Source organism: Dryobates pubescens, chromosome Z (assembly GCF_014839835.1).
Source record: "Dryobates pubescens isolate bDryPub1 chromosome Z, bDryPub1.pri, whole genome shotgun sequence".
Classification (NCBI taxonomy): domain Eukaryota; kingdom Metazoa; phylum Chordata; class Aves; order Piciformes; family Picidae; genus Dryobates; species Dryobates pubescens.
This window is the reverse complement of record NC_071657.1, coordinates 90,361,993-90,384,719: the sequence shown is the minus strand read 5'-3', so window position 1 is coordinate 90,384,719 and position 22,727 is coordinate 90,361,993. Positions and strand designations below refer to the sequence as shown.

The 22,727-nt window shown below is 43.0% G+C and overlaps 1 protein-coding gene across 1 annotated transcript in view; it reads right to left on the bottom strand.

Moving 5' to 3' along the window:
• NIPBL (NIPBL cohesin loading factor) overlaps positions 1-22,727 on the bottom strand; it is a 172,123-nt gene that overhangs the window by 131,748 nt on the left and 17,648 nt on the right. The gene's annotated exons all lie outside the window — the stretch shown is intronic.

Here is a 22,727-nt window from a genome sequence, read left to right as displayed (position 1 = left end):
CAACAAACACTACACACAGAGTAGGAAAGACAAGAAAATCAAGGCAGTCTACCCTATAAACCACCCTTTGAAAGCAGTGAAAATACATAGAATACATAGAATACATAGAATAAACCAGGTTGGAAGAGACCTTCAAGATCATCGCGTCCAACCCATCAACCAATCCAACACCGCCCAAACAACTAACCCATGGCACCAAGCACCCCATCAAGTCTTCTCCTGAAAACCTCCAGTGATGGCGACTCCACCACCTCCCCAGGCAGCCCGTTCCAATGGGCAATCACTCTCTCTGTGTAGAACTTCCTCCTAACATCCAACCTGAACCTCCCCTGGTGCAGCCTCAGACTGTGTCCTCTTGTTCTGGTACTGGCCGCCTGGGAGAAGAGACCAACGTCTGCCTCACTACAACCCCCCTTCAGGTAGCTGTAGACAGCAATAAGGTCTCCCCTGAGTCTCCTCTTCTCCAGATTAAGCAACCCCAGCTCCCTCAGCCTCTCCTCATAGGGCTTGTGTTCCAAACCCCTCACCAACTTTGTTGCCCTTCTCTGGACATGCTCCAGCAAGTCAACATCCTTCCTAAACTGAGGGGCCCAGAACTGGACACAGTACTCAAGGTGCGGCCTAACCAGTGCAGTGTACAGGGGCAGAATGACCTCCCTGCTCCTGCTGGCCACACTGTTCCTGATGCAGGCCAGGATGCCATTGGCCCTCCTGGCTGCCTAGGCACACTGCAGGCTCATGTTCAGTCTACCATGAACCAGCACCCCCAGGTCCCTTTCCACCTGACTGCTCTCCAGCCACTCTGACCCCAGCCTGTAGCACTGCATGGGGTTGTTGTGGCCAATGTGCAGAACCTGGCACTTGGATGTGTTAAATCTCATGCTGTTGGACTCTGCCCATCTGTCCAGCCTGTCCAGGTCCCTCTGCAGAGCCTCTCTACCCTACAGCAGATCAACTCCTGCCCCCAGCTTGGTGTCGTCAGCAAATTTACTGATGATGGACTCGATGCCCTCATCCAGATCATCAATAAAGATGTTAAAGAGCATGGGGCCCAGCACTGATCCCTGGGGGACGCCACTGGTCACTGGCCGCCAGCTGGATGTGGCACCATTCACCACCACTCTCTGGGCTCAGCCCTCCAGCCAGTTCCTAACCCAGTGCAGTGTGCTCCCATCCAAGCCATGGGCTGACAGCTTGGCCAGGAGTTTGCTATGGGGAACGGTGTCAAAGGCCTTGCTGAGGTCCAGGTAGACTACATTTGCAATTTACATATTTTATTTTTTCACATTAAATACATCGGAAATTATTAAACATTTTACCACACTAGTTATGATGTAAGAACTTCCTCAATCATTAAGTCCAGACCCTTATTTATATCACATCATGTACTTTGGTTTTTCTTCCTTAACTCATTAAACTTTATACCTTCCAATAAGAATGATGAAGGAATATCATTCTTTCAATTTTTAGGACTTTATATCAATTTCTGGACTGAATTATTCAGAACCAGCTTATATTCCTTTTTCTTGCATTGTCTTTGCCTGTAGCTCCTCTCCTTTCTAGATGTGAACCCTTCCAGGGTATTTAGGGAGCTCATTTGTACCATCCATTAGCAACCTCCTATGGACAGAGCTGTAGAATCCAAGCAGTTAACAACAGATTTAACAAATCTAACAGCAGGGGAAAAAAAAAGCAAGCCCAGAACAAGAGAAGAAAAGCTTGGGAATTTAGCATGAATAGGTGAAATATTAAGACTACCGCTCAATAAACACTTTAAGCTAGCTGAAGGGTCAGGAGTACAATCAGCAGCCCAACCTGAAGTGCACACACACCAATGCACGCAGTACAGGTAACTTAAACAAGAGGTGACAGAAGCCTTGGTGCAGCAGGAAAACTATGATGTAGTTGCCATCACAGAAACATGGTGGGATGACTCACATGACTGGATCACTGTAATTGATGGCTACAGGCTCTTCAGGAGAGACAGGCAAGGAAGAAGGGATGGAGGGGGTGGCCCTGTACATCAGGGAGGCTCTAGATGCCATGGAACTAGACATTAAGGATGATTGGGTTGAGTGCCTGTGGGTGAGCATTAAGAGGGATCCAACAGGGAAGACATCCTGGTTGGAGTCTGTTATAGACCACCCAATCAGGATGAAGAAGTTAATGAATTATTCTATAAGCAGCTGGAGGCTGCCACCAGATTGACAGCCCTTCTCCTTGTGGGTGAATTTAACCCACCTGATATCTGCTGGGAACTTAACACAGCAGAGAGGAGGCAGTGTAGCAGGTTCCTAAAGTGTATGGAGGATAGCTTCTTGTCACAGCTGCTGTGTGAGCCTGCCAAGGGTGAGGTTCTCTTTGACCTGCTGTTTACAAATAAAGAAGGGCTGGTGGAAGATGTGGTGGTCAGAAGCTGTCTGGGGTGCAGTGACCATGAAGAAACTGAGTTTTCAATATACAATGAAACAAGGAGAGGCATCAACAAATCTCCACTCTGGACTTCCGGAGGGCAGACTTTGGCTTATTTAAAGAATTAACTCAGAAAGTACCTTGGGAAAGAGCCCTTAAAAACAAAGGGGTCCAGAAAGAAATCTGGTAGGCACGGGAACAGGATATCCCAGTGTGCCATAAGACGAGCCGCAAGGAAGACAGCGGGCTTGGATGGGGCAATCAACTTTTGAATGAATTAAGGGAAAAAAAGTGGGTGTACGAGTTTTGGTAAAAAGGGGAGATAACCCAGGAAATGTTTAATGATGTTGCTAGGTCATGTAGGAAAAAGATTAGAGGAAAAAGCCTATTTACAGCTTAGACTGACCACTGCTCTGAAGGACAACAAAAAATGCTTTTACAAAAAAATTAATGACAAGAGGAGGGGTATGGACAACCTCCACTGGCACTGAGGTCAGGCTGACAGGTCTGTAATTCCCTGGCTGGCCAATGTGATGCCCATCCACAAGAAGGGCCAGAAGGAGGAACCAGGGCATTACAGGCCTGTCAGCCTGACTTCAGTACCAGGCAAGATTATGGAACAGGTCATCTTGAGGGAAATCACACAGTACTTACAGTACGGCCAAGGGCTCAGGTCCAGCCAGCATGGATTTAGGAAGAGCAGGTCCTGCCTCACCAACCTAATCTCCTTCTATGACCAGGTGACCCGCCTGGTGGATGTGGGGAAGGCTGTGGATGTAGTCTACCTGGACTTCAGCAAGGCCTTTGACACTGTCCCCCATAGCAAACTCCTAGCCAAGCTGTCAGCTCGTGACTTGGACAGCAGCACTCTGTGCTGGGTTAGGAGCTGGCTGAAGGGCTGAGCCCAGAGAGTGGTGGTGAATGGTGCCACATCCAGCTGGCGGCCAGTGACCAGTGGCGTCCCCCAGGGATCAGTGCTGGGCCCCATGCTCTTTAATATCTTCATTGATGATATGGATGAGGGGGTTGAGTCAGTCATCAGCAAGTTTGCAGATGACACCAAGTTGGGATTGGATGTTAGTCAGTTAGAGGGTAGAAAGGCTCTGCAGAGGGACCTCGACCGACTGGACAGATGGGCAGAGTCTAATGGCATGGCATTTAACAAGTCCAAGTGCCAGGTGCTGCACTTTGGCCACAACAACCCCATGCAGAGCTACAGGCTGGGGTCAGAGTGGCTGGAGAGTTGCCAAACAGAAAGGGACCTGGGGGTGCTGATTGACAGCTGCCTAAACATGAGCCAGCAGTGTGCCTAGGTGGCCAAGAGGGCCAATGGCATCCTGGCCTGTATTAGGAATAGTGTGACCAGCAGGAGCAGGGAGGTCATTGTGCCCCTGTACTCTGCATTGGTTAGGCCACACCTTGAGTACTGTGTTCAGTTCTGGGCCCAACAGTTTAAGAAGGACATTGAGACACTTAAGCGTGTCCAGAGAAGGGCAACAAGGCTGGTGAGAGGCCTTGAGCACAAGCCCTCTGAGGAGAGGCTAAGGGAGCTGGGATTGTTTAGCCTGGAGAAGAGAAGGATCAGAGGTGACCTCATTGCCCTCTACAACTACCTGAAAGGTGGTTGTAGACAGGAAGGGGTTGGTCTCTTCTCCCACGCAACCAGCACCAGAACAAGGGGACACAGTCTCAAGCTGTGCCAGGGGAGGTTTAGACTCGAGGTGAGGAAAAAGTTCTTTACCGAGCGAGTCATTCGTCATTGGAATGGGCTGCCCAGGGAGGTGGTGGAGTCACCGTCCCTGGAGGTGTTCAAGGGGAGATTGGACGTGGCACTTGGTGCCATGGTCTAGTCGTGAGGTCTGTTGGGACAGGTTGGACTTGATGATCCTTGGGGTCTCTTCCAACCTTAGTTATACTATGATACTGTGATGTTAGGAAGTTCTCCACAGAAGGAGTGATTGCCTGTTGGAATAGGCTGCCCAGCTGGGGAAGTGGTGGGGTCAGCATCCCTAGAGGCATTTAAGAAAGACTGGATGTGCCATGTTGTAGTTGACTAGATAGGGTTGGCTGATCAGCTGGACTTGATGATCTTAAGAGGTCTTTTCCAAACTGGTGGATTCTGTGACTTGAACCAGCTACAGCACAGAAGCCATTGTAAACAATTTAGTTCAGAATGCAGCACTGTAAATAATGGTGAGTCTTCTCTTGCAAAGTAAGTTTTCATGTAAATTTTCTGAGTCTTACTATCCTGTACATTTGATAGTATCTGATTTATTTTTAACCTGAGCATGAAGGAACTATGGACCAATGCAATCTCAATGCATATACTCTGATACTTCAGCATCTCTACACAGACATACCTCTCCTGACAGATTAAAAAGCTGTCTCTTCTAATAATATTAATGTACACAGATCTTATCCTTCTTCCATCCTATTCAGCTCAAAAGCTGCCTGATTATGGCAGAAATTCTTGTAGTAAATCTGTAAATGTATGAGCATCTGGCACCAAAATTTCAGTTTATTTCTGCAGCTCTCAAAGACATGAAATTTCTCCTGACAGGTATTCCCACTCTTCTTCGTATTGAGAATAGCTAGCAACTTAAAATCCACAAGTGATCTTTGCAACAATATTAATCATTTTAAACAGCTTATAGATTCATCACAGAAACATAGAATGGTTTGGGTTGGAAGGTCATCTAGTCAAACTCCCCCTGCAGTGAGAAGGGCATCTTCAGATACTGTATTTGCTATTAATGATTTTTAATGGTTAATACTGCTTCATAATAAAAGAACACTCTTTCTTACACTTACCTGTAGCATATAACTTTCCAGTAGCTAAAAGAATGAAATACATTCTTTAAAAAAGATCACTGACTTAAAACTATAGAACTTCTATCTACAAAAATATCCATCCAGAGGAGCTGCAGGCAAAGAATAAAAAATATTAGGAAGAGACTGGAGTTGAAATTATAATTGCTGTAATACATTGCAGGAAACAACACTACCCAAGATAGTTCACTACAACTATTCCCACTCTGTCTTCAATCATTTAAACACAGAATTTCACAAACTGGATATGTATATTAGATACAGAAATTTGAAAACAGATTTTAAAAGGTACCTTTTAAGATGTAGATCTTAATCTTGCTGAAATTAACTTCATCAAATTCACGACAGGTACTATGTAACTCATAGAGGAGAAAAACTTTTAAGTATTACATTTAAACAAACCTTTACATTCATGCATGGATTATGTTGAGTATGTCATCCAAGTAAGATTGAATTCGCCCAGTACTAAAATACTTTTCCTCAGCAACTCCTGTTGCAATGAGTATAAAGTGATTCTAAATGGAAGTTGGACGGACTCCTTGGACGGACTCTCTACTCTCTACTCAAAGCAGCAGCAACTTCATAGTTACATCAGGCTACCAAGGGCCCTCCCAGTCAATTCTTTAATACTTCCAAGGATGGAGATTCATTATGATTATTCTTTCCTGTTCAATTCCATCAGTATTTCCCTTATTGCAACAGAAGCTGTTGCTTCTTTTGTTGTGCACCTCAGAGGAGCTTGTCTTCTTTACAAGTACTCATCAGTACTCAGTTTTCTCTTCTTTAGGGCAAACAAATGTAGTTACCTCAGATCCTCCTGCTGCTTTTCATGCCTCAGCTCCATAACCATCTCAATGGCCCTGTCACACTCACTCCAGTTTATCAGCATGTTCTTTGTTTTTTTGTTTTTTTTCAACTGATCATGCCATTTCTGATCTGGTCTCAGACTGATTTTTTTCTTCAAGGTCCACATCACAATTCATTGTTACAACTGTCTTGAGCACATTCAAAGCCCACCTACTCCTCTTCCATCTTTAATCAGCTTCCACCTCTACCTTGTAATGTCACAGCTGAAAGAACTTGCAGTTTTTTCCCCACTTGATTTTATGTATCACTTACACATTTTATCTCATACCGTATTTTATTCCACCTCCTCCAGTTTCCTCTACCATTTGCCCCTTCTGTATACAAAATCCATTTCAAGATTCACTACAAGTTCTTTGCATTATCCACACCAGAAATCTCTTTTGAACAGTATTATTCCTGAAAAGCATGGAACGCTTGATGATTGTCATATACAAGGTACAATTTATATACAAGTTTATATAAACTTGTAAACAGAACTTTATTTATTTCCATAGAATCGTAGAATCAATAAGGTTGGAAAAGACCTCAGAGATCATCACCTACTTTATGTACTTGCAAACTGTCCTAGCTTCCTGAAACTGAAAGGTTACCGAAGCTTTGGGCTTAGAAGGCAGTCACACAGCTGAGCTACTCTTTTCATCACTTTTGAAAACTGCGTATTTCTGGAATGGATTTTATTAATTTTCTTGATGAATCACTGAGTTTTAATTTAGTTCAGTCCAGGAACTGTAGTTATCAATATTTCCTCCATATATTGTCAATATTGTCTTCTGCAGGCTACTGTGTATCAGCATGTGACTTCCTGTAATTTTGAAACCGACATATAGTAGAAGTGCTAATGTGCATCGGTCAATATATAAGAGCATGCTATCACATTCTGACAATGGAAGTTGAACCTTAGAAAACGTGCTTTATACATCAGGAAGCACTTCATTTACTCTTGCATTAACATGGAGTAAGAAGTAGCATGATCAGTTGACAAGAGTTAGTCCCATTACTTTCTCTAAACTAACACATCAGGACATTCGCGTACAAAACAACTAATGCAGGACAACCTGAGAATGAGAATGCTGAAAGTAGTAGCAGTAAAGGTGCTGACACAACGTGCAGGATAAAGTTCCCTGTACCAGCTGAACTGTTTCAGTGGCTTACTGCCATTGAAAGCTCTCACAGCACTGTCTCAAATTCATTATTCATGTTGATGAGAAAGAACAATAGAGTACATAAATAGGAGGGTAAGAATCATATGACCTAATGTTGTCCTGAAAGAGAGTATCCAAGAAGAAATATATATTTTCAATTTCTAATGTAATTAAGAGCTGGATTAAGACACACCAATCATTTCTTTATTTTCCTTTGATTACTTCTGTGTATTTTCAGTGACTAAAGCAAAACCAAATGTGCCTCCTTTCCTACTACTGTTGCTCCCAGCAATTCATTCAAAATACTATTTAGAAAAATTTTTTTCCATCAAATTAAATTATTTTATGTCTTACTGGTTTCTTATGCTCTCAGTTCTATTCATTAGCCAGGCTTTCTTCCACACTGTCCCTACTGCTTCACACAAAGATCAAGAGAAACTACTGCTACAGAAATACCAAGAAAAACTAGGATTTGTCCTGCACCTTTTGGCCCCTCAGGAGAAGAGATCAACACTGTGGTGTATAAATATAAGTGACTAGCAGAAACAGTGCTGAGAAAGTGATGTAATCTCTAAGAACACAGATCAAATGAAATAATTCAGTCTACAGCTATTTTCAAATTCTTAGAAGCACAGACACTTAAAATGGCTTGGGTTGGAAAGGACCTTAGTTATCTAATTCCAAACCTCTTACCATGGGCAATCTGTTCCAGTTCCTCACCACTTGCACAGTAAAGAATTTCTTCCTAATATTTAATCTTTATTCACCTTTTTTCAGCATAACACTCCTATCCTTCATACTATCATTCCACTCCCTAATAAAGAGTCCTTCCACATGTTTCCTGTAGGCCCTGTTTAAGAACTGGATGGTGGCTGTAAGATATCACCAGAGCCTTCTCTTCTCCAGGTTGAACAATCCCAGTGCATTTCAGATTGTCAACAGGAGGGATGTTTTAGTCCTCCGATAATTTTTGTGACCCTCCTATAGAATCACTCCAAGAGGTCCATCCAGGCAAGGCCACAGGCAGCTGGGGATAAGTGCCAGAAAGAGAATCCCTGGCCAGGGGAGATCCCAGGCCGTGCTGTGCCCTGTGCAGCTGCTGCAGGGCACATCTCATGGAAGAAAGATACTTCCAGTTGATGGAAGAAGGGACTTGGCACAGCCATAGTCCAGAGGAGAGTGAACAGCCTGGGAAAGGGACTGGAGGGAAAGTCAGATGAGGAAAGGCTGAGGGAGCTGGGGGTGTTCAGCCTGGAGAAGAGGAGTCTCAGAGGGGACCTTAGCACTCTCTACAACTACCTTAAAGGAAACTGTAACCAGGTGGGGGTCAGGTTCTGCTCCCAGACAACCAGTGACAGGACAAGAGGGCATGGTGTGAGGCTGTGCCAGGGTTTAGGTTGGATATAAGGAAGCAATTCCTCACAGAAAGGGGAATTAGGCGCTGGGATGGACTGCCCAGGGAGGTGCTGGAGTCACCATCCCTGGAGGTCTTTAAGAAGAGATTGGATGTGGCACTTGGTAGCAGGGTTCAGCTGCTGTGGTGGTGTTGGGTCATAGGCGGAGACTTGATGACCTGAGAGGTCTTTTCCAGCCTCAATAATTCTGTGTTTCTGTTTCTGCATCTTTTCCCCTCTGCTGAGGACTCCAGAGAGGGGTGCTTTGGAGTACTCCAGGTGAGATCTTACCAGAGCAGAACAGAGGAGCAGAATCACCTCCCTCAACCTGCTGGTCACACGTCTTTTTACATTGCCCAGGATACGGCTGGCATTCTGGGATGCATGTGAATACATGTTGCTGACTGATGTCTAACTTTTCATCTACCAGTACCCTCGAGTCCTTCTTCACAAGGCTGCTCTCAATCCCTTCATCCTTCAGCCAGAGACTGCACTGACCCAGGTGCCTTCTGGACCTCCAGGGGCATGGGCCCACTTCTCAAGCCTGCCTTGAACATTATATGGTAGTAATTAAAACCCAGCATGTTTACCTGACACCATATATATATATGTATGTGTGTGTGTGTGTATATACACACATACATGTACATGCAAAAAGCTACAAATTTTAACAAAACCAAAGAAAGGTCACGGGAACCTGAACATCAATGATGAAAAAGACACTCAGTCCACTGTCAAACACCCTACAGGGTCCCACACACTTGACAAAAACCTTCAACTATTCTAGTACAATCTTCTGACAGTATAATTATTTAAGTGTCAGTATGTAAAAAACCAAGTGCAAGAATAAAGCAAAATTAGTTGGATTTAAAATAACACCAAATACTATATCCACATCAAAATAAAGGCATACAATCACTGTAATGTCTACTATTCAAATAGAACCAGATGATTGAAGGATCTCTCTCATGCTGCTCTGCAGAATTCATGAAACTACCTTACACTACTCTGCAACACATTAGCGTAACAACACTAGCAAGCTCCGGCCTTCTGTAGTATTACAGTAGAGAAAAACATCCAGGATTTAAGCAATTTTCCAGTAACAGACTAGGAAGTGAACAAAATCACCAACATTTCTATTTCTATACTGTACAATAATTATCTGTGGTGGTCTTCAGAGAATTAAATTCAAACTCCACTTGATGTTTCACTTGCCAACAAAAACCTAGCAGGTCACTGGAATGAAGAATAGATTCACTGAAAACAACTCACAGCTGAGGTCTGAAACAGCTGTATTTATGTAGATAGTTTATCCATTATGTATCATTGTGCAGAAAGCACTTGTAAATATATTGCATACTTTGAAATTAATCCTTACTGTCCACCAAAAATGGCTCATGCTGTACATGTTCCTATTTCAGATACTAAGAGCAAGCTCTTCTCTAACCTGAATTCTACTCAGAGGACAACCTTACCTCCAGCTCCAAAATATGTATACACGTCTTCAAACCAGTAAAAGCTTCTGAGTGAAGGTTCAGGAATATTTTGATACATGTTCAATAATACCAGGTAATTCTCTCCAAATACCTTAATGACCCAAGAGAATTCATGATTGATAAATGACAGCACTAATAAATGCTAGAAAATAAGCAGCACTTTTATGAAAAGGCAAGAAAAGCATGGCCTTGTGTGGTAGCATTTCTCAGAAATATTTATGGGTCCCCCAGACTTGTTCACTGGCCTTTCAAGGAGCAGAAAGTTATCTGACTTTTATGCAGTTTTTTATGAGTTTTATGAATCCGAGTTTAATATGAGCTTTGACCATGCAGGCAAATACACAGGATCAATGTAAGATGTGGTGGACAGGAAGCAACTTGTCTATTAAACTGTAGGTAATTATTTCCATGCTTTTCTGGGTTCTGTGAACATGGAATTAGGCTTCTGCAAAGGCATCATCCTTGTACTTCTCTCCATCTTTTTGGAAGCGAACATCACAAAATTGATGACCAAATCTACCGAGAACAAGCACTTTGAAACCATATCAGAACTTCTGGATTTAGGTTTTGTTGCTCTTCTTCCCCTTGATTACAAAGTGATAACGTTGAATAGAACATGCACAATCTGAAAACTAATAAAATATGAAACAAACCCTGGAGCTGGAAATAAGGCTGTCCACTGAACAGAGCAGAGGGGAAAGCTAAAGAAAATAGATGGCCTCAGTTTGATGTAATTACTATGCTTTGTGCTAATGTAGGCATTCATGGCATTTCTGTTGTACTGTGAAGAAGACAAACCATAAGGAAAAGAGAGGTTTCTGCAATTCCTTGGTCACATGAGGATATTCACAGGAGTAAGCTTGATTTTAAAACCACAGATAAGAGAAATCAGAGAAGTTAAAAAAATTGGCTCCAGAGCACACTAAGAATTGCTTCCAGTATTTTGCTGTTACTGAATGCACTTCAAATTTTTAACACTATGAAATATTCAAGTGCAATATTTTCTCTATTTTTTTCTTTCCTGAACAGTAATAATCATAGACCGTGTCAGCTTTTAGACTATTCACAATCAAATACAGCCCTATTACCAACAGATTTCAACTAAGAATAGATTCCATGTTAGGTAATGCCTAACGCAAAGGAATACACCCTTCTTATCCTAAAGCTTTTACTTAATTTCCCCCCCCCAGTTAATTCTTAAGCCTACAACACTTGTTTGTGGTTTTAATACCTCTGGAAAGCAGTTTCACTGCCTAGAAAGTTTTCTCTCACTTTTACCAGCTTCAGCCTGAGCTTTCCAGCACCTGGAGCTTCTGGAAAGTTATGAGGAAGTACTGAAAGTCAGCCTTTGGCTGTAAAAATGAGGAGAATCTTTAATACTGTCTCAGTGATGTATCACCCACCTTTTTGGAGATTAAGGTATAATTTGTCTAAGGTAGGTAACCTTATACAAGAATTCAGTGAGACCTACGCTAAGCAAATGGCAAACCTGAAGTTAAATTCAAAATACATGGTTAAGGCAGAACTTCACCAACAGACTGCAGGAATGCATTCTTTAAAAAAAATTGTTAGGGCTGGAAGGAACCTCAAGTTCCAAACCCCTGCCATGGGCAGGGACACCTCACAATAGATCAGGTTGCCCAGAGCCACATCCAGCCTGGCCTTAAAAACTTCCAGGGATAGGGATTCTGCCACCCACCTGGGCAACCTGTTCCAATGCCTCACCACCCTCATGGTGAAAAACTTCTTTCTAACATCCAATCTGAATCTACCCATTTCTTTTTTTTTTTTTTTTTCATTCCCCATAGCCCTGTCATTACCTGACACCCTACAAAGTCCCTCACCAGCTTTCCTGTAGTCTGCCTTCAGATACTGGAAGGCCACTGTATGGTCTCCTCAGAGCCTTCTCTTGTCCAGGCTGAACAGTCTCAACTCCATCAGTCTGTCCTCACAGGAGAGGTGCTCCAGCCCTCTGATCATCCTCATGGCCCTTCTCTGGATGTTCAGATGTCCACATGGATGTTCCAGATGTCTGTATCTTTCATGTCATAGGGGCTCCAGAACTGGATGCAGTACTCCAGGTGGGCTCTCACCAGAGCAGAGGGGGAGAATCACCTCCCTCAACCTGTTGGCTATGCTTCTCTTGACGCAGCCCAGGATGTGATTGGCTTTTAGAGCTGCACACTGGTGGCTCATGTTGAGCTTCTCATCCACCAGCATCCCCAAGTCCTTTTCTTCAGGGCTGCTCTCAAGCCAGTCCCTGCCCAGCCTATATCAGTGCCCAGGATTGCCCCAACCCAGATGCAGGTCCTTGCACTTGGTCTTGTTGAACCTCATGAGGTTGGCATGGACCCACCTCTCCAGCCTGTTAAGGTCCCTCTGGATGGCCTCCCTTCCCTCCAGCGTGTCTGCTGCATCACACAGCTTGGTGTTGTCAGTAAACCTGCTGAGGGCGCACTCAATGCCATTGTCCATATTGCCAACAAAGATGTTAAATAAGACTGGTCCCAGTACTGATCCCTGAGGGACTCCACATGTCACTGGCCTCCACTTGGAGCATTATTTATATGACACTTCTCAAAATGAGTTTATGGCAATTCTAGCGGTAACTTTAAATAATAATATTACTAATTAAAAAAGAGACTAATTTTCACAACTTCTGCCACAATGTGACCAAGATTTGTCAAGCAGTAGGTAGAAAAAAGCATTTCATAATAATTTAGTATCAATCATCCATTTTCAAGAGCTATAAGGCGCAAGCTGTGTATGATATCTAACTACTACCCTGCTGATAATATGCTGCAAACTTTGAAAAGCTTCAAAGCTTTGAGTTTTACCTTTTGCAGTAGTATCACCTTTCTGCATCATGTTACCATGTTTTACCCACTCATTCTTCAAGCTCAGAACTTGAAAAGCTATTATACTAGACAAGTAACTTGAAGTACAGAGGTCTGGTCTCATAGAACTTATTTCAATGGCTTAATACATTCAGATGGATAGAAAAAAATTATGAGGAAAAAAACCAAGTTATTTTCAATACAGGGAGATATGTTGTCCTCATTTTCAGAAAACAGAATAGAAGGCAACTGGCCAGCAGTGGCCAGCAAATCAAGAGAGGTGATTATGCCACTTTGCTCTGGTGAGACCTCACCTAGAGTACTGCATCCAGCTCTGGAGCCCTCATCCCTGGAGAGGCCACATCCCTGGAGATATTCAAGGTGAGGCTTGACAGAGTTCTGGGGAATCTGATCCAGCTGAAGATGCCCCTGCTTACTGCAGAGGTGGTTGGACTAGATGACCTTCAGAGAACCCTTCTAAGCCTGACCATTCTATGATAATACTCAAATAAAATATTCTAAAAGGCTGTTTTTCAGGAATCAGAAAGGATCTTAACAGTCAGAGCTTGACTGCCTGTTGGGTACTTTTTCTACTCAGTACTCAAATTTTTTTTCAAATCACGCATTTGTGAGTTCTCTTATACATAGAAATACACCCAAATACACCCATACATAGAAATACACCCATACATAGAAATACACCCATACACAGAAATACACCCATACACAGAAATACACCCAAACTGGTAACACAAACAGGACTAATACCGTAGAGCTCATAATAAAAATTTCTGTCCAGTAACACTTTCCTTATAACAATACCTAAATTAACAATTGTTTTCACTTAGGCAGATTAAAGTTGTAGTTACAGGCATGGCTGGGCAATCAATATCAAAATGAGGTTTAAGAGAAGAAATACTGCAGAACTTGAAAACTATCAGAGGATTTCAGACTTCAGTATTCTCAGTTAAACTCTTGCATACAACAACATATTTGGAAACATGATTTATAGCAAACACATATCCCTACATTTTCCACCATAAACACAAAACAAAGGGGAAATACATAAACCAGAACAGACATCTCAGCAGTCAGTATGTAGTTCAATATGTAATGACTGGATGCAACAGCACTATTGCAACTTTGTAATTTACTTTTTAGATACTGTCCTTTTCACAGCTGTAAATTAAAGTGCAGTGTTAAACGAGGGTTCTTACCAAAAAAACCAAGCAAACAAGCCCACCCCCCAAAAAAACCCCAACCAACCAAACTCCATAAAACAATCTACCCACCCATACTTGATAGAAAGCTTTTATTTATCAATTTTGAATAAAAGCATTTTTCCTTATTCATCCAGTTGGAGATAGTCAGAAGATCAGAGCCCTGTATTTCAGATACTTCTCTATACAACTCAACAGTTCTGAATCAACTGGTTTAATAAACTAGCTTAATTTTAGTAACTTCCAAAACTCCTGCTCCACCTATTTTAGAGAAAGTAGTTCAGATAAACAAAGTACCTAAACAAAGTAACTATTCAACAAGTTAGAGTGTGCACTGACTTTGCATGGTCATTCCTAATGAGCTCACATACTCTGAAAATAGATACTAACTTAATTATGCGTTATGCACAAAATCTTGTATTAATAGTTTTTATGCTTCCCACTGTCAAACTTGCATTACTGCTAATTTTATTTTATAAGAAATTAGAAAATTCAGCTATAAAGCTATACCTCATTGACTACCATAATTTCCCTAACTAGCGTTACAACAATCATTGCACATATAGTAGTTTTTTATAACTTAAGAAAAATTTAATGTAGCAGTCTTGAAAATGGGAAGCTGTAAACGACCAGTCTCCTGCCATATGAATACGACCAAAAAACCCCAACATAGTAGCATTATAAATGAGAAGTGAACTGAACTACATAGACACCTTAACAACATGCCTTTCATTTTCTAAATTCACATCTGGTAATAAGAATTTTTGTTTGCTAAAGAAACATCAGAAAAATCCATACTAGTGCCAAGACAACTGAACTTCCTCCAGAAGTTCTAGCCATCTCCTGTAATCTCTTCAAAATTTAAAATAACCCATGAGGTCAAAGCTATCTGAGGCTCTCTGAAGTGGACTGTGACAGAATCTAGAAGATAACAGGAAATGCAAGAAGTACTTTCAAGATCTCCAAGAGATGTTACAGCTCCTACCTCATACACACACAAAACCAGAAAGCCAGAAGATGCAGAACATTATTCAGATTAAATTACAGCATAAAAAATCCTTAAAAATATAGTACAGAGGAGAAAAACAAGTGAAAATCTCCTTTCCCTCATCATTAATGGCTGGTAAGAAAAGATTTATGCAGATCCTCTGTTCCAGACAGCTGTCCTGGGAAAGGGTTGTCCTAAACTGACTGTGATTTTTTGTAATTAGAATGTCTTATTATAAAATGTTATTTGTCAAAGTGGACATAGCTTAGAAAATGCTCCTACTTAAATAGACTTGTTGCAGTTTGAGCTGGGTGCCCTCTGATGTGTTCACTTCCTGTGTCCAAAAGTCCAGCCCAGAGGGATGGACACAGGAAATTGTGTGTATTTCCTACCATAATTCCTTGCACCACTATGAGATCCAGTGCGGGGTCTGGCACTTTCTCTTTTCTTCCTCCTCCGCCAGCCGGTAACTGGGGGAGATGTCTCCTGGCTTTGGGCCTGGCTAGGCCCAAGGCCACAGGGGGATGGGCAGTCTCAGGCCTGGCCAGCTGAGACTAGCCCAGCAGAGGGAGGGGGAAGAAGGAGCCCTGAGGGTCTTGGGTGTACCCTCAGGTGGGAATGGGATGGCTCTGGGTTTGCTTTGGGATCTTTCTTTGTCACTGCGCTTTGGGTTTTCTGTAACATTCACTGCTTTCTATTTAAACTTTCATCACTTTTGCAATCCGTTTGTCTGAGTGTTTTATTCCTGCCCGTGGTGGGGAGAGGGGGCTGCCTCAACCCAGCACAAGGCTTTATTTTAAAATAACAGAACTAAGGTGTTTCACCTTTTTACCATTACAGTATTTCCAAAATGAAACACTACAGTTACAGACTAATTGCTCATCCAATATACTTAGATTTTTTCCCCACAAATACCACTTTCAAATGTTAATCTAAGTATTTTTATTGACATAACTTTTCCAGAAATTTGATCAGTGGCATCATACATTATATTTACTTTGCTCTGGAGCAGAAAACTAAAACATTTCATACTAGTTCGTATTATAGCTAAAACTCAACAGAAGTAAGTGAAGAAGACAATATATTAATCTACGCTAATCCAGAGCATAACATAGAGTGAGATAAGACTCAATAATCTTAAAAGTCTTCTCCAACCAAAATAGTTTTACAATTCTGTATTGCCCAAAAAGCCAAGGACACAAGTAGTGTATTGGGAAAAAAGATGCATGCAGAGTTGTCTATTCTATTCTACTGAAAATTGTAGGTTGTTTTTTCATGGATCCATAGAGTACCAGGTTGGAAAGGACCTCAAGGATCATCTAGTCCAAACTTTCAGGATAAGAATATCATTTAAATGAGATGGCCCAACACCCTGTCAAGCTGGGCCCTGAAACTGTCCTTCCTTGGGAGTTTGTTGCAATGTCCAATAGTTTGAACACTGAAAAAACTTTTTCTGGCATCCAGTCTGAATCTCCCCAGAAGCAACTTGTACCCATTCTCCCTTGTGTTTAGCCTTGTGACTCTTTGTAAAAAGGGAGTCTCCTCCTTCATGATAGCTGCCCTTTATGTATTTGTACACGGTTATGAGGTCTCTCCCAAGCATTTGCTTCTCAAAGGTGAACAAAGTCAGTTCTTTAAGCCCTCCTTTATACAAGTCTTCCACTCTGATCATTCTTGTGGCCCTTCTCTGGACCCTTCCCAGCCTGTCTGCATCCTTCTTGTATAGCAGGGACCAAAACTGTACACAGTACTCAAGCTGCAGCCTGACCAGTGCTGAGTAGAGTGGGAGAATGACATCCTTATCCCTTATTAATGCACCTCAGCATCCTGTTGGCTTTCTTCGCCGCTGCAGCACACTGTTCACTCATGGTCAAGCCTTTTGTCCACCAAGGCCCCCAGGTCACTCTCCACAGTGCTGCTCTCAAGCCAGGTGACTCCCAACCTGAGCTGCATTCATTGTGAACATCTTTCAGTCAGCCAAAAGATTTCCAGAATTTTAGTGATGTACTTTGAAAGTTGTCATTCCTAAATAATTTATAAATAATTTTAATTAAGCACTGAAATAGTGTAAAACAAATTATGAAATTATTGCAAATCAACAAATATGCCCCCTCAGAAATAGGGTGTTTTTTTCACACAAACCTAAATACATCTGTTCATATTTTGCAAGGTGAGAAAGGGACTAAAGCCATTAAATCTTGCTCACATCACACACCTGCAAAGGTCTCATTTGTTAATCTCTCATAATACACAAACCAGAGAAAGCCTCATTCATACTCCACCCAAACTAACTCTTCTGTCAATGCTCCAAAGTAAAACAGGACAAGAAAGATTTTTATTTATGTGTCTTCTTCACTGGCTTACAAGTTAGCGATCACACAGCCAATTTCAAAATTGGAAGCAGGGTAGGAAGGGAGAGAGATGAGCAGGTCTTTACCAATGAAAAAAGACTATACTTTTTAAAAACATGCAGAAAACTGTACCTCAGCATAACACAGACTTGTTTTGGTTTAGTTAAGGATGTTCCAAATTTCTGTTACTTAAATATTCATGTGGCCTTTCTAGAAAGCATACTCGAAATATATCAAAGATTAGACCTCAGAGGATCACACCAAGACTATCAACACTGGAACCTTCCATCCCTGCCTATATCCAAACTACAGATGTTCTGCTTGTCTTCCATATACTTAATTCTCCAGGCACTTCATTCCAAATGATGACCATCTTCTCTTAAGGATCTAAAACTCACTGCTCTGGAACAGAGAGCTAATTATAGCCCTCAATTTCTCTCAGGCTTTAATACAAAGCTTTCTACTACTGAAGTCAGACAGCTCTATTTTCCCAGCTGTTGCTAATGCAAAGGCCCACATGCTACAGATACATAAGTGACTATGCAGATAAATCAAATTAATAAATAAACTGATTTAATTGCATGCTGAGCATTTTATTTCCATAATCATAGAAACACAGAATCAATAAGGTTGGAAAAGACCTCTGAGATCATCAAGTCCAACCTATCACCCAACATCTCATGACTAACTAAACCATGGCTTCAAGTGCCACATCCAATCCTTTCTTGAACATCTTTGGGGACAGTGACTCCGCCACCTTCTTGTGCAGCCCATTTCAATGCTGAAGTGCAAAATTTTGCAATGAAACATTCCTTTTTTTCTAGCCAGGGATGGATTTTAAAATGCAGGCAAGTTATACTTGAAGTGTCACAGAGTTTTATGTATGTTGAAAAAAAACATTGGAACACAAAAGAAACTGGATTATCATCACTGTATCTTTTAACTACTTTAAAATTAAGCATTCACAAATATCCTAAAGTAAGTGTGCAGGCCATCCTGTTGTGAGAAAAACAGCTATACTTGCTTGCCTACCAGAATTCAGAGATGAATAAAAATGAGTATGTACAAAGTAAGATATAAACCAAAGCACTGATATCAGTATTTATTTGTAGAGGAGTATTTTTCAGGGAAAACTGAAGCTGATAACTAGTCTTCTTGTGGTAAGAAGGCTTCCTACCCTGGTACAGCCCACAGATCATTACCCATTATTAACCTTCCAGATAAGTAATGACAACCTTGAAAAAAGAAAGCTGAAGGCTATCAAAAGAGACTTCAGGGCCTTGAGTCAACTGGTCAAGGGAGTGGGAGTGCAGGCAGTGTTCTCTTTTATCCTCCCAGTTGCAGGGACCAACCTAGAAAGACTGAGAAGGACTCACCAGATCAATTCTTGGCTTCGAGCCGGGTACCTCCAATACGACTTTGGATTTTTTGACCGTGGGTCACCTCACATGATACCAGGTCTGCTGGCAGCAGATGGGGTGCATCTCTCTCAAAGGGGAAGAAGGTTTATATTGCAGGGGTTGGGTGGGCTCATTAATTGAGCTTTTAACTAGATTCAAAGTGGGGAAGGGGAAAAACCAGGCTTGGAGGGAACAAGCCTGGAATGCTTGAGAGGTGGTATGCCAGCTCCACTGGTACTTCAGGGGACGTAGGGCATAATGAGCCACGTGTTGGGGAAGATGCAAGAGCTATCAAGGAGTTAGGACTCACTGAAGAACCTGGGAATTATCAAGTAGATGCAAAAGAGAAGGGCAATAATGGTATTACCAGTCCTTCATGTGATAGACAACATAAGCAGGATGGGAGGGATGGGGGGCTAGTAAGGGCCTTCAGCCTGTTGCCATGCAGCATGTTAGGGAGACAACAACACAGTAAGTTTCACAGAGATGAGCCAGGGGCTCATGGGGTAGTAATGGCCAACAAGGAAACACCAGCACATGCAGGGCTCACTGGTAGGTTGGTGGTCATGGAGGTGGCCAGGAGTGGGCAGATGGCAAGAGTGAAAACTAATGGATTAACTCCCCCTCTGAAATGCTTATATACCAATGCACAGAGCATGGGGAATAAGCAGGAGGAGTTGGAGATCTGCCTTTGACTGCATGGCTGTGATATAATTGGTATCACTGAAACATGGTGGGATGGATAGCTACATACTGTTCAGGAAAGATAGACCAACAAGGCAAGGTGGTTGTGTTTCTATGTGCAAGAGCAACTGTAATGTGTCAGGTTCTGTCCAGGGGGGAGGTAGAATGGGTTGAAAGCTTGTGGGTAAGCATTAAGGGATATGGAAAGGTAGACCACCAAATCAATCAGAAGATGCTGATGAGGCCTTCTAGAGTCAACTGGACATAGCCTCTAGTACACACTCCTCGGTACTCATGGGTGACTTCCATCACCCTGGCATATGCTGGCCAACCCACACAGCCCGGCACAGCCAGTCCAAAAGGCGCTTTCAGTGTGTTGATGACAACTTCTTGATGCAGGTAGTAGAGGAGCCAACAAGGAGCTGGACCTTGTATTAACTAATAGAGAAGGACAGATCGGGGACATTAAGGCTGGGAACAGCCTTGGTGACAGTGACCATAACATGGTGGAATTTAGTATTACACAGGGTAGAAGCAGGGAAGAAGCAGGGCAGTAAGTAGGACTACAACCCTGGACTTCTACGGGGCTATCTTTGTACTCCTTAGAGATACACTTGCAGGAATAACACTATGGAGGGTAAAGGAGCCCAAGAAAGTCAGTCAATTTTTAAATGCCACTTCCTCCAAGCTCAAGATAGGTATGTTCCCTTGAGTAAAAAATGGGGTAGGCATGCCAGGAGACCTGCATGGATGAGCAAGGAGCGTCTGAAGGAAATCTCATGGAAGAAAGAAACTTAGAGTTCATGGAAGAAGGGACTTGTCACTTGGGAGATCTACAGAGTAATTGCCAGGGCATGTAGGAAGGCAACAAGGAAGGCAAAAGCCCTCTTGGAACTAAAACTGGCACAGGAAGTTAAAGAGAAGAAGGGCTTCTTCAAATACATCAGTAGGAAAAGGAAGAATAGGGAAGGTGTGATCCCACTGCTGAGTGAGGAGGCAGCCCTGATAACTGAGGACGCAGAGAAGGCAGAGTTGCTGAATGCCTTCTTTGTATCAGTCTTTACTCCCCTATGAATTCCAGCCCCTCGATGAAGGAAGAGACTGGAGGAGGGAAGACTCTCCACTAGTTAATGAAGGCTGGGTTAGGGATCAGTTAAACAAATTGAATATTCACAAGTCCATGGGCAATGATAAGATGCACACAGGAGTGCTGTGAGAGCTGGCTGATGTTGCTCTTCCACTCTGAGTCATTTTTGCAAAATTGTAGCAGACAGGAGAGGTGCCTGAGGACTGGACCCATTTTGGAGAAGATTCTCAGTTCTCTGCAGCTCTGCCATTGTTGAAGAAATAAATCAATTTGCCTTTTTTCCCTCCAAACTCTTAATTACTTTAGCACAAAGACAGAAACTACGCATATTTCTGTGAATATTCTGGCAACACAGAAGCATTAAAAATGAAGTTTGACACCCTTCTAGTCTTGTTCACACACCGTTGGAACAGAAACCAGAAGCCAATTAGGCCTTAACTACCTGAAACTTGCATCAGGACTGACATATACACTGAAGTAGCAATATAGAGCAGCTAGTTCTCACTCTTCCCTTTTTACATCTCCTGCTGTGGCACCTATCACAGAGTGATAGGAGTTGGTCTAGTCCAAGCCCCACCCCCCCACCCTGACATTAGGTTCACAGGGCAGTATCCAGGCAGGCTCTGAATGACTTGAGACAGAGACTGACTCCACCACCTGTTCAGTGCTCCACTACCCTTCATGTAACAAAGTTCCTCCTCACATTTAGATGGAATATACACCAGCAGAGACACTGTTCTTTGATAGCTATTCATCCAGGCCATCAAATTACCGAGTTTCTGACCTGTTTTCCAGTAGCGTGATCACTAACCAAGGGGTCCAGGAGGGTTGGACCTACTTCAAACAGGAGCTCTTGAAGGCACAGGAACTGGCAGTTCCCATGTGCCGAAAGATGAGCCGGCGGGGAAGGCGACCGGCCTGGATGAGCAAGCAGCTCCTGGAGGAATTAAGGGCAAAAAAGAGGCTGTATCACTATTGGAAGGAGGGGAAGGCTTCTCGAAGTATGTTCAAGGAAGTGGTTAGATTATGTAGGAATAAAATTAGAGAGGCAAAGGCCCAGTTGGAACTGAAACTGGCCACCTCTGTGAAAGACAATAAAAAGCAATTTTACAAATATATCAACGCTAAAAAGAAGGGCAAGAAGAGCCTGCACTCCTTACTGGACCTGGAGGGGAACATGGTGACTGAAGATGAGGAAAAGGCTGAGGTCCTGAACACCTTCTTTGCCTCGATGTTTAACAGCAAGGTAGGCCTCCTGAGCTGGGTAATAGGGTCGGGGAGCAGTGTAATGCCCCAGAAATCCATGAGGAATTAGTTCGGGACCTGCTGAGCCACTTGGACACCCACAAGTCCATGGGACCGGATGGGATCCATCCTAGGGTGCTGAGACAGCTAGCAGATGAGCTGGCCAAGCCGCTCTCCATCATTTTCTTCCAGTCCTGGCTCACTGAAGAGGTCCCAGATGACTGGAAACTGGCCAATGTGGTGCCCATCCACAAGAAGGGACGGATGGAGGAACCTGGAAACTCCAGGCCAGTCAGCCTGACCTCAGTGCCAGGGAAAGTGATGGAACAGATTATCCTGGCGGCAATAACTGCGCACCTGAAGGATGGCCAAGGGCTCAGGTCCAGCCACCATGGATTTAGGAAGGGCAGGTCCTGCCTCTCCAACCTGATCTCCTTCTATGATCAGGTGACCCGCCTGGTGGACATGGGAAGGCCTGTGGATGTAGTCTACCTGGACTTCAGCAAGGCCTTTGACAGCGTCCACCACAGTAAACTGCTGGCTAAGCTGTCAGCTTGTGGCTTGGACCGCAACACTCTGTGCTGGATTAGGAACTGGCTGGAGGGCCGAGCCCAGAGAGTGGTGGTGAATGGTGCCACATCCAGCTGGCAGCCAGGCACTAGTGGTGTGCCCCAGGGATCAGTGCTGGGCCCCATGCTCTTCAACATCTTTATTGATGATATGGATGAGGGGGTTGAGTCAGTCATCAGCAAGTTTGCAGATGACACCAAGTTGG